The sequence below is a fragment of the Theropithecus gelada genome, chromosome 4 (genome assembly GCF_003255815.1).
Source record: "Theropithecus gelada isolate Dixy chromosome 4, Tgel_1.0, whole genome shotgun sequence".
Classification (NCBI taxonomy): domain Eukaryota; kingdom Metazoa; phylum Chordata; class Mammalia; order Primates; family Cercopithecidae; genus Theropithecus; species Theropithecus gelada.
The window spans coordinates 46,236,648-46,248,124 of NC_037671.1; positions in this window are offsets into that span (position 1 = coordinate 46,236,648).

Here is an 11,477-nt window from a genome sequence, read left to right on the forward strand (position 1 = left end):
GCATTGACCAACGTAACAGTATGCTTTGTGTCTGTCTTTCTCTTCTGAGAGACTGCAAACTTCTTGACAGCCGGGGCCTCAAATCACCAGCCTCAGCACAACTGCTGGTGCATCGCAGGTGTCCGGCCAACATGGGACCTGGGCCCAGAAACACAGGGGTGGCCTGACACCTTCAGCGCTCATCGTGCCTAAGGGAGAGGAGGATGACATGGCAGCAGTTATCGAACTGCCTGTGTGTTGATGGCAGAGGTGAGAATTATTACAGGGCAACATGAAAATATAAATTGGGGGGCAGTCTGTAAGTAAAGATGTCCCAAAGAGATTTGACATGAAGGTGGTGAAGAGCATTCCAGGCAGAGGGAACCAAAGACCAAAGTGGGAGTGGGGAGAGGGGGAGCAGAAGCTGGGAGTGGCTGAGAGGGTGGGAGCTATGGCTGGGGTGGGCAGGCCAGCCCTCATATGCTGTAGAAGAGATTTTAGACCTTATTCCAAGAGCAATGCAAAGCTAGCTATTAAAGGGGTTTAGGCGGGCGAGGGAGCAGGGTGATGAGATTTGCATTTCTAAGAGATCACTTTCGCTGCAGCATGGAGAGTGGATTAGGAGGGACAAGAGGCTATTGCGGTCATGAGAGGAGACAGAGAGGGGATGGATAAATTGAGAGATTCAGGGTCGGAGCTGACAGAACTTGGAGACTGACCGGATTTGTAGGGAGAGGGGGTAGGAAGTGGGGCTCTCCAGTTACCAGCTTGCTCCTCACAAGGGGCAGTGGGTGGTGCTGGTCAGACCAATGTGTATGTATTATGTACTGTGGACCACATGAGCCGTGGCATGGGCAGGTGTGGCTACAGCCAGCCTTCCGCCTCAGAGCAGCCCTCTTAACTGAGCTCCAGGGGATGGGAGTGAGGCAAGGCTGCAGCTGCCATGCTGTCCGCCACTGTCAGAGTGCCAGGACACCTGTAGGTATGGATATTACCCATGCCCCCAGACTCACAGCTCTATTCACACACTGGCTTAGATATAAACATGGGCCATGTGCACATACCGGACACCCAGATTTACATAGCACATGCCCCAGACAAGCACATATTTCCATGTGTACACAGAGCTATTAATGATGACATCATAATAACCAACATTTATTGGGTGTTTGATATGTGCCAGGTATTATTTTAAACCCTTCATATGAATTGCTGTGTAGCCTCACAACCACCATGTGGAACGTAAAAATTATAATCTCTGTTTAGAGATGAAGACGCCAAGGCCCAGAGAAGTCACATATCTTGCCCAAGGTCATGTGCACAGCAAGTAAGGGGCAGAAGTGGGATTTGAACTCATGCAGTCTTGCTACAGAGTCTAAGCTCCTTGTTACTACACCATTGAGTGTATTTACCACTGATGCTCAGCTGCCGCCTGGTACACAATCCCACAGAAATGCACCAATATCAACAGGGTGCGCTGATAGTAGGTATATGTGTATATCATGTGTGTACTCCCAGGCATGTACACCTGGGTTCCTAAATATCATACATGTGCATACTGTACATAATACACATACACTTATGATCAAGGCAAAAATGACTGCAGAGCTATTATGGGTGCACACATATGTACATTCATCTACATGCAGTATACATATTCAGTTCACACATGTACGTATGTATGCATATGCAAGCACATATGCAATAACACAAGCACACAAGGCAGCATGCACTCATGCACACCTATGCATGCACACTCCACACAGATGCAGAATGCATACAGTAGACATACTTGCACACTAGCACACACACCTGCAGCACACTCGAGTCCATGTGTACACACACAGTAATATGTACACACAGCTCACATGCATTATGTACACTTTCTCATTTGTGTAGTACACACATGTTCGTATATGCAACACACAGGTGGTGCACACTTGCAGAAGCATGTGCACACATAGGCAATACACACAAACACTCTCACCCTTTCTCACACAGGGCAATTTATGACCGTTCAAGCTCATGTCCGGACTTCCCATTAACATTAATGAGGTGATGTCGCCTGGGTATTTGGAAACACTTGTCCTGCAGGGGCAGGGGTAGAGGGTGGCGGCGAAACGGAGAGGACAGGGAGGCCATGGTCACAAAGGAACAGCTAATTATCCGGCTGACCAAGGTTTGATTGTTTTTCCCACGCCTTTCCCCAGTGTCCCCAACCCAAGGCCAGGTTCTGGCTGTACCAGAGGGTGTTGGGGGCAGGGAGCAGGGATAGGACAGGGGAGGGGAAAAGGGGGACAGGAGAAAATGATGGGGGCAGGTGGTGAATGACCCAAATTTCAGTGTCATCTCCTCCCTCATCCTTTTTGCCTGGAGATATCTGAATTGTTTCCTGAAATGGTTCAAAATTCCTAAAGGGTTGTGTCTCTGTGGCCCTTTTCTCCCCACAATCCTTGGCAAGAACCTTATATCAGAGTCAAATTTGACAACTATGTTTCAGGAGCTTTTATTTGCTGACCCAGCGGCCATAAAAGGAGTCCTGATCCCACGCTACCACCTCAATATCTAGCACAGTACACAAAGGTCATCCCTTCTCTTCTTCATTCATTCTCTTAGTCGATATTTATTGACCTGGAGACACTGTTCCTTTTTTATTTTATCTTATTTTTTATTTTTATTATTATACTTTAAGTTCTAGGGTACATGTGCACAACGTGCAGGTTTGTTACATATGTATACATGTGTCATGTTGATGTGCTGCACCCATTAACTCGTCATTTCCATTAGGTATATCTCCTAATGCTATCCCTCCCCCTCCCCCCACCCCACGACAGGCCCCGGTATGTGATGTTCCCCACCCTGTGTCCAAGTGATCTCATTGTTCAATTCCCACCTATGAGTGAGAACATGCGGTGTTTGGTTTTCTGTCCTTGTGATAGTTTGCTCAGAAAGATGGTTTCCAGCTTCGTCCATGTCCCTACAAAAGACATGAATTCATCCTTTTCTATGGCTGCATAGTATTCCATGGTGTATATGTGCCACATTTTCTTAATCCAGTCTATCATTGATGGACATTTGGGTTGGTTCCCAGTCTCCGCTATTGCGAATAGTGCTACAGTAAACATATGTGCGCGTGTGTCTTTACAACAGCATGATTTATAATCCTTTGGGTATAAGCCCAGTAATAGGATGGCTGTGACCTGGAGACACTGTTCTAAGCAGCTCAGCAACTACCTCAGGTCTCCTCAGTCTATGTAAAACCTTTTCCAAGCAGGAGCGAGTGAGTGTGGGCTTACCACGAGCACCTCAGTTACAGAAATGCCTCCCAAACCTTTCGGGCATTAAAATAACAATGGGAAATGACAGTAATATAAGCTCCATAAAAGCAAATTGCCTTTGCACACCTCTTCCCCACTTGCAGAAGAGTCTTTCACATACCTGATTCATCTGAACACACAGCAGTCCTGTGCGGTTAGCAGGGCAGATACCATTCCTATTGCACTGATGCAAAAACTGAGGCTGAGAGAGGAGAAGTTTGCTTGTGGTCATGTGATTAGGGAGGACCAAGGTTGAGGCTTGAATCTTTTCAGCCACTTCTCTGTGAATCACCACATGTTTTCATTTCTTTATGGACCTTCCTCCCGAAACATGAAATGAATTAGATTTTCTGTGCTTCTGGGGAATATTCTGATCTGAGATGCCTGGCATCTCAGATGCCAGGGACTCATTGATCTGAGTGATAGGGTGGAAGGTGGAGGCTGTGGTCCTCAGCCACAGATCAGGAGCTCTGGGAGAAACCTAGGTGGCCACTCTGTCCCCATGTTATTTCATGGGTGGAGACATTGAAACATTTTTGAGCCCAGATGGTACAGGATGACTGTGGGGTTGGGAGGCAGATTAAGGATAAAAGGGCTGGAATGGGGCCTCCACAGAGCCCAGGTAGAGACGCTGTCTCCAGGCAGGTCTGCCTTAGGATTTGTTAGCTGTTTTCAAAACAAGGGAAACTGTAGCCCTGAAAGTCATCAGGGCGACAATATTTATTGAACACCTATTACTATATTATGAAATCCTGAGCTTGATACTAGATATGGTGGGGGAATCAATGGATACAGCTCTCAAGAACTGGGCGTCTGGTGGGGAAGAAAGAGTCCCAGGCTTGGTGTTACAGAGCCTAAGCCTGAGTTTTGCGACGTAAGGGTCATTCATTTTGTATGACCTTGAGGGAAAGTCACATTAATCTTGCTAAGTCTTAGTAGTCTAATCCACAGAATGGGATGCTCCTACCTTCCCTCAAGGCTGTTGTTACAATTAGACATGTAAAACGCCTGGCCCAATACCCCTCTCAGACATCATATTCAATTTACCTGTCCCTTTCCTCCTGGTTTCCTGCCAGACTGTTTACTACCTCCCTTCTCCCTCCCTCCCTTCTGGCCATTTCCTCATTATTGACCACCTCTTTTGGAAACACCTGAATTCTTGGCCCAACTCTGTCCACTGCTCCACCTTCCCCAGCCCTATCCTAGCTTGAGCGGCAGTGAGAATCCTCTTAGGAGGGGTGCTGAACTGCACTTTGGGGCCTGGGGTCAACAGCCCTCCCCTGCAGCCTCACCTTTCACCCCTCCCCACCCCCAGAAGCCAGGAGACCCAGAACACTCCCCTCCCTCCCTCCCTCTCTCCCTCCCTGTGAATCTGGCTTCCTCAGTCAAAGGCATTGTTTTCCGGGGAGAGACTCACTTCCCCTGGCTAGGAGCTCTTAACAGCTGGTGGGGAACTGAAGCCCTTCCCTAATGTCCTTGAGGAGCCGACTCCGGAGAAAGCCAGCAGACCTAAATCTACAGGTCCTCAGCCCCACCTGTAAGTGGGTAGCTTGAAAGTCCACCCTTCAGGGGCTATTTGCTCTCCTCTCAACTCTGCAGCTCAGTCCTGCTAGGTGAGGGTGGGGAAGGGGAACTGTGACAAGGAGTCTTTTTCTGGCTGAACAGAATGACCCCTGATGAGGTCGGTGGGGTCACGATCTGTCTGTCAGGCTCTGCAGAACCTGGGCAGACTTCTCCTTTCTGCCTAGGCAGAGAGCACCCAGATGGGGATGAGGACTTCTGGGTCCCTGCCCTTGCTGGGTCACTGCCTCCAGCTGACCTCACGTCTGCTCTGTGGGCCTCAGTCTCTTGCCCTGTAAAATGGGTGAGTAATAACCCCCCCAGCCTGTTCAAACTGGAAAGTTACAGGCATTCTGAGGCTATGACTGTGAAACACCTTTAAGTGCCTGCAGTATGGTAGTGGTAATTCAGATGGAACTGCGTCCCTGTGGGGACTTGGATGGGGCTGTGGGGTTCAGTCTAGATCACAGTGTGTTCCTGGTGGGCAGAAGGGCTGCTAATGCCGAGGGGCCACACTTCACTAGCTGTGCCCCTTTTCCAGCTGCAAAAGCCGTAAAAATGCCCACTAAACAGAGTCAAAGATGCCTCAGAATTCTTTTCAGGGGTAGTGGGTCCTACCAATGCTGCCAATACAAAGAGCTGCCTGCCGGCTGCCTGGGTACCTGGTCAAGCCCCCTGGACTCAGCTGTTCCCTCGGGAAGGTGGTCTGGTGGGGATCTCACAGTGTCCCAGCTTCAGGGCAGGGTCTGGCCAGGGGCACCTTGCGGGAGTGAATGAGTGGGGGATGCCTAGAGACAGTGGGTTGGGAGGGGACCAGCCGGGAATGTGAGGAGGGAGAGCAGAGTGTGGGAGCAAACAGTGGCCTGCCATGGGGAGCCAGCGTGTGGGTGTGGAGATGGGAAGGGGTGGGCACTGGCTGAGCGTGAATGGAGATAAGGACAGGAGCTGCCTGATTGCTTCCTATAAGAGAATTTCACACTGGGCTGTGAACCTGTCCTCCAGCATTCGACCAGCACTGGTGTGGAGTGGGTGTGGGAGGGGGCACAGGGCCCTGGAGGTTCTCCCTAACCCCCAAGCCAGGCCTCTGTGCTTTCTCAAGAGTCTCACCAGAATAGCCGGAGACCTTCACAGGGAGAGCTGAACTCTGCCTGCTGTGTCACGTGAACTTTATACCTAAAGCTCAAGAGTTCTTTCTAAAAAAGTGCTGGAGTGCTTACATGTGCAATTGTGCTTGGAAAATCAGGGCTGCAGGGGCACTAGGCCGAGAAGCCTCTTCTTTCCATTTCATCCTCGCTGTACGATTGAAGGCAAATTGCCTCACCTCTCTGAGACTTTGGGTCTACTTATCTGTACAATGGGGACAAAATAACCTCTGTCCACCACTGCAAGGGATGTGGGGCCAGGGGAACCAGTGTGAGCCTCTGAAATAAACTGATAGGACCCCAGTGGTGGTCTTTGTGGGTGGGTGGGAGGCACTTTGGTGGGACGTCAGGAGGAGGGGGAGGGATGTAGAACTTCTAAGCGCCTCCTTTGCCCAGCTCACTTAACAATAAGCACATGATTTAATGTGGCCAGTAAATCCTTTTCCACCTCCGCTTCTCAGCTACCACACGACAGGCTCGTAATTCAGTTTTAAACAAGTCTAGGATTAGGGCTGCCGCTGTGGGATGCAGGGGATGTCTGCATGTGTGCAGAGTGCCTCTGGCCCAGTGGGGCTGAGTACGCTGCCTGCCACGCAGGAACAGGGGAGGGGCTGGGGTTGAGTCCATGAAGCTAGGAAGGAAGGAGGCCTGGCACCTCTTTCAAGAGGAGACCTCATGCCCTTGGGGTGTGTTTAGGGCCTTGCAGAGGAATTGCTGGAACCACAGAGTCTCAGGGCTGGAAGGGACCTTAGGCTCCATGATACAGCCAGGCCCTGGGCCACAGTGGGAAACTTTGGAAACGGGAGAAGAGGGGAAGCCGTCATGTTGATCTCAGTTTTCACATATTGAATTTATTTGAAGTAGGGCCTGTTTCTAAATTCCCACGAGGATGTATGTGTCAGTGTTTCAGAACCTGAGGGTTGCGGAATAAGGACAGAGAGGAACCCTGAAACCCCAGCCCAAGTTCGAGGATGAGAGGAGGTGGGAGCGGCAGGGGCAGTCTTCCAGCCCAGGAAAGGCTGTCCTGAGGAGCACAGAATGGGGTTGTGTGGGGGCCACCCCAATGGGCAGGATGAATACGAATGGGGGAGAACAACTAAGACAAGGCTACCTTGAACCCCAAGCTTTGCAGCAATAAGAGGGTTGCCCTGGAAAGTGAGGAAGTGAGCTCCCGCAGTATGGAAAGAGAGCAAGCGAGGAAAGAGCACCTTCCAGCTGCTACAGAGAAGACCCAGGACTGCCCAAAGGGCAGCCGACACAGCATTTAAGAACCTGCATAGCTACATAGGCAGACCGCCCTGGTTCAAATCCCAGCCTCGTCAGTTACCAGCTACATAGGCCAGGTTACTTTGTCTCTCTGAGGCATTTGATATGAGGATTAAATAAAGTAGTAATTCAGTAACTGTTTTCCCATTTCCCCCAAAAGTCTCTTAATTTAATTTTTTATTTTTTTTGAGACAGAGTCTCACTCTGTTGCTCAGGCTGGAGTGTAGTGGCACAATCTCGGCTCACTGCAACCTCTGTCCCTGGTTCAAGCAATTCTCCTGCCCCAGCCTCCCAAGTAGCCTGGACTACAGGTGCCTGCCACTAGGTCCAGCTAATTTTTTTTTTTTTTTTTTTTTTGGTATTTTTAGTAGAGGTGGGGTTTCACCATGTTGGCCAGGCTGATCTCAAACTCTTGAGCTCAAATGATCTGGCCACCTCAGCCTCCCAAAGTGCTGGGGTTATAGCAGGTGTGAGCACCTGGCCCAAAAATATCTCTTTAATTCTCTACTCCAAAGAAGCAAGCCTCTCCCGGTGGACTGGCCAGCCCCAGGGCATGGTGGGATGTTTGCCTCAGGGCCGGAGCATAGTTTGCCTCAGGGCATAGTGGGGCATTCACCCTGGAGCATGTTTGCCCTGGGGTGTTCCACTCCAGGGGCTAGCAGGGTGTTTGCCCCAGGGCATGTCACATAATGGGATGCCATAGTGGGATGTTGGTCCCAGGGCACGGTGGGATATATTCACCCTGGGGCATGGTGGGGTGTTTGCCCTGCATATTGGCCTGACTTCTTTACATACTAGCTAGATCCTGGGCTCCCAGGACACCTGGTGCTTTCTTGTTTTCCACTATTTTTTTGCCTTCTCTTTTATCTACTCTGGGAAAAAGAGACACCAGGATCTCATCCACCGCTCTGGCTCCTGTCACTACCTTTGCCTCAAGCACACCCTGCATCCCCTGTCTGAAGCCCTCACCTGTCTCCAAGACCCCTCCCTCCTTTTCTCCCAACGAGACCTGCTCCTCCATGAAGTCAGCCCAGCCATGATTCCAGAGCCCTGTTAGCCGACAGCCACCACAGAGTTGAATGCAGGGTTATTTACAGGAGTGTGAGCGGGATCAAGGGAATCAGCATGGGATGGAGAAGTCCGGGCAAGAGCAATGGCCGGAGACACCTCTGGGCCTAAAGGGCCTGGGAGCAACTGCTACTGGAGCCTGGTGAAGGCTGTTGCTGCAGGAGAGGGGTCACCTGCTAGGAGCTGTGCAGCCATAGAGAGAGGGACGTACCCACCACACTGTGGTCTAGCAAGGTTGCTGGAGGTGCCTCTCTCTCCTCCCAGCTTCAGATTATCTGCTGGTGCCTCCTATTGACTGAATTCAACCAGAAGCCAGAGGGCAGGAGTGCCAGGGTGAGGCAGTCCATGGGGGCCAGCCCCCCAGAACATAGAAAGGTAGAAAATGAAGTTGGGGAGAATGCCAGCAGAAGCCCCAGCTCTGAGAGTGACTACCTTGGCACTCTGGCCTCAGCCCTTCTCCCCAGCAACCATGCCCCATGTACCCTCTATGTCTCCAGCTAAACATGCCCCTGAGCCTGCACTACTCCAATCTGCCAAGTCTGCACCTTTACAATGCTGTTTCCTGGGCCTGGAAAGCCTTCTCCTAACTTCTTGTCTTGGCTGAGGCCTGCTCTCGCTTGGGACTCTTAGCTGAGGTATTGCTCCTGTCCCCAGGCCCTGAGTCTGAGCCTCCAAAGCCTCCTAGGCCCATCTCCAGCCAGCACTTAGCGCTCCTCATGTTCTGGTTTCTTATTCTGAGGGTCTAGGAGAGTGCCCAGCACACAGTAGGTGTTCATTTAAATGTTTCTTGAATTGAATTCTAGTACCATGCCACTGTAGAAGGGTTATTGGATATCAACTTGGAAGCAGAAACCATGTCTCACTCTGCTGAAGATTCCCCTAGCACCTGATACAGGGGCCATTTAAATCATGCCTGTTGATTGCTGGTGTGAATAAGTGAGTATGAGGGAGGCAAAGCCGACCGAAAAAAGTGGAGCATATAAACCATGTCCTCTGAGAGTTCAGGAGATAGTGCTTCTAGCTAGGAAGAGCCAGGGAACATGTTACAGGGGGGCTAACTCAGGAGGCCACCTTGAAGGATAGATGGGTGGGGAAGAACACTTCTGGTGGGGGAAATGGCATGAACAAAGGCCCAGAGGCAAGCAAGCAGATGGAGGTAGGAAAGGGTCAGGAAATAAGTGGAGGAGAGGGGGAAGTCATCTTGTCAGCCTCCAGGCTAGGAAAAGTCGTTCCTCTATGTGGAGTCTTTCCTGCTCTCTTCCTCCAGCCTTTCTTCTCCTTCTGTCCAGACCCATTTCTGTCCCACCTCCTCCAGGAGTTCTACACATCCATCTACCCTGCTCTGCATTCCTGGCTCTTCCAGCTTCACACCACAGAGCCTGTGAGCCACACCCAGGAGCTCTGCATAGGCTCCAGAAGCCTCTTCTCTCTTACCTCCCTCCTTTGGGGCCTTGGCTCAGAGCCTCTGTGGGTTGGAGCTGTGAGTTCAAGTTTGGGCAGGAGTCTGCTTACCCCCCAGGGACGTGTTGAGACCATCGGGGCCTCAGGGAGCCAGACACAAAAACCGCCAGTCAGTGGAGCCGGGTGGCTGGCCACAGTGTGCCAGCCTGGGTGTCCGCCCTGTCTCTCCCTCCCCTCCCTTCTCTGAGGGATGTCCCCAGTGGACTGGCTAGTGGCCCGGGGCTCCGAGGGGAACGTGCTTTCTGCAGGCTGTGGCTGAAGAAGGATAAACCAGCTGTCCTGCCAGCTCTGTGTGGGGAAGAGGGAGGTGACCCTAGCCAGCTAGGCCCCCACAGGATGCCAGCAGCAGGCAGAGTGATCAAGGCTCTGGCCTCTGCCCCCAACCATACTGGTCATTTTCCCCTTGGGATCCTTGATGAGGAAGTCAGAGCTTCCAGTACTGGGTGGGTTGTGGGGGCAGATAAACCCCAGGAGAATGTTTCTGGATGTAGGCTCAGGGCCTAGGAGAAAAGCTCATGCTGACTGGGATCTGGGACGCACTGACTTCTCAGGTACAGAGCAGCTGGCTCTGGGGAAAACCGGAAAACCAGGTTTGTGTTCCCCAGCTGGCTCCCTGCGGTGGGGTACAGGGAAGGAGCTCCTCCTGTGGTCGCTTGCTTGGGGTCTCTCAGGCCCCGCTGGGGCTGAACACTGGGCTGAGCTCCTGTCATTCTTCAGTCATCTGCAAAGCTCCTACTGTGTGTCTGGCGCCCACTGGCCCTCAGAGGATGTCCGAGGCCAGAAAGGCTCCAACAGATCCTCTTGACCTCCTCTCCAGCCCCTCCCCCAGCCCTCCCAGGCCTGAAGGGCAAGGCAGCCATGGAAGAGGGGGTGCTTAGCCCTGCTCCAGTGATGCAGAAAGGGGCCTCCTCTGAGAGGAGCCAGGCATGGAGGAGTGGGCCCCAGGGGATGAGGCTGTATTAGTGGGCGAGCAGCGTGAACAGGGCTTGCTCCCCAGTGGAGGAGGGCAAATAAAACTCAGGGCTCACTCTTACCCTCCATGAAGCCCCCTTGCAGGATTGACTTCCCCAGCTGTTGGTTTTCTCTCAGAATAATAGAAAGAATCAAGATGAGGTTCCCATTTCCTTCAGATTCACTTGTTGATTCAATCCTTCCATCCCTCCTTCCCTTGGTGCTTACCTTGTGCCTGCCTGCCCGCCCACCTCCCCACTCCCTTCCTTTCTTCCTTCCTTCCTTCCTTCCTTCCTTCCTTCCTTCCTTCCTTCCTTCCTTCCTTCCTTCCTTCCTTCTTCCACTCATCTGAGTACCTGATAGATACTTGACCTTCTGCTGGAATCTGGGAATCTAAAGAAGTGGGAGATAGGAGTTCTTAATCTTTTTGGAGCAAAAATCTTGATGAGTAATGAACAAGATACACCCCCTTTCCCAGAAACTTGCCTGTTACCAACCCTGGTAAAAATTCTGGGATGCTGTCAGCCTAGCGGGGGAGGCAAACATGAAACCAGGAACTAAACATGGGATGAGAAATGCTAAGTGGGTTTAGTTTCTGGCTTAGTCTCTTACTAAGTCTCTTACCTCTCTGAACTCCAGTTTCTTTACCTTTAAAAAGGTGATAATGATATCACCTCCCAGTGTTATTGTGGAGAATGAATGAGATAAACTCTAGAAAGTTTATCTAGCAGTG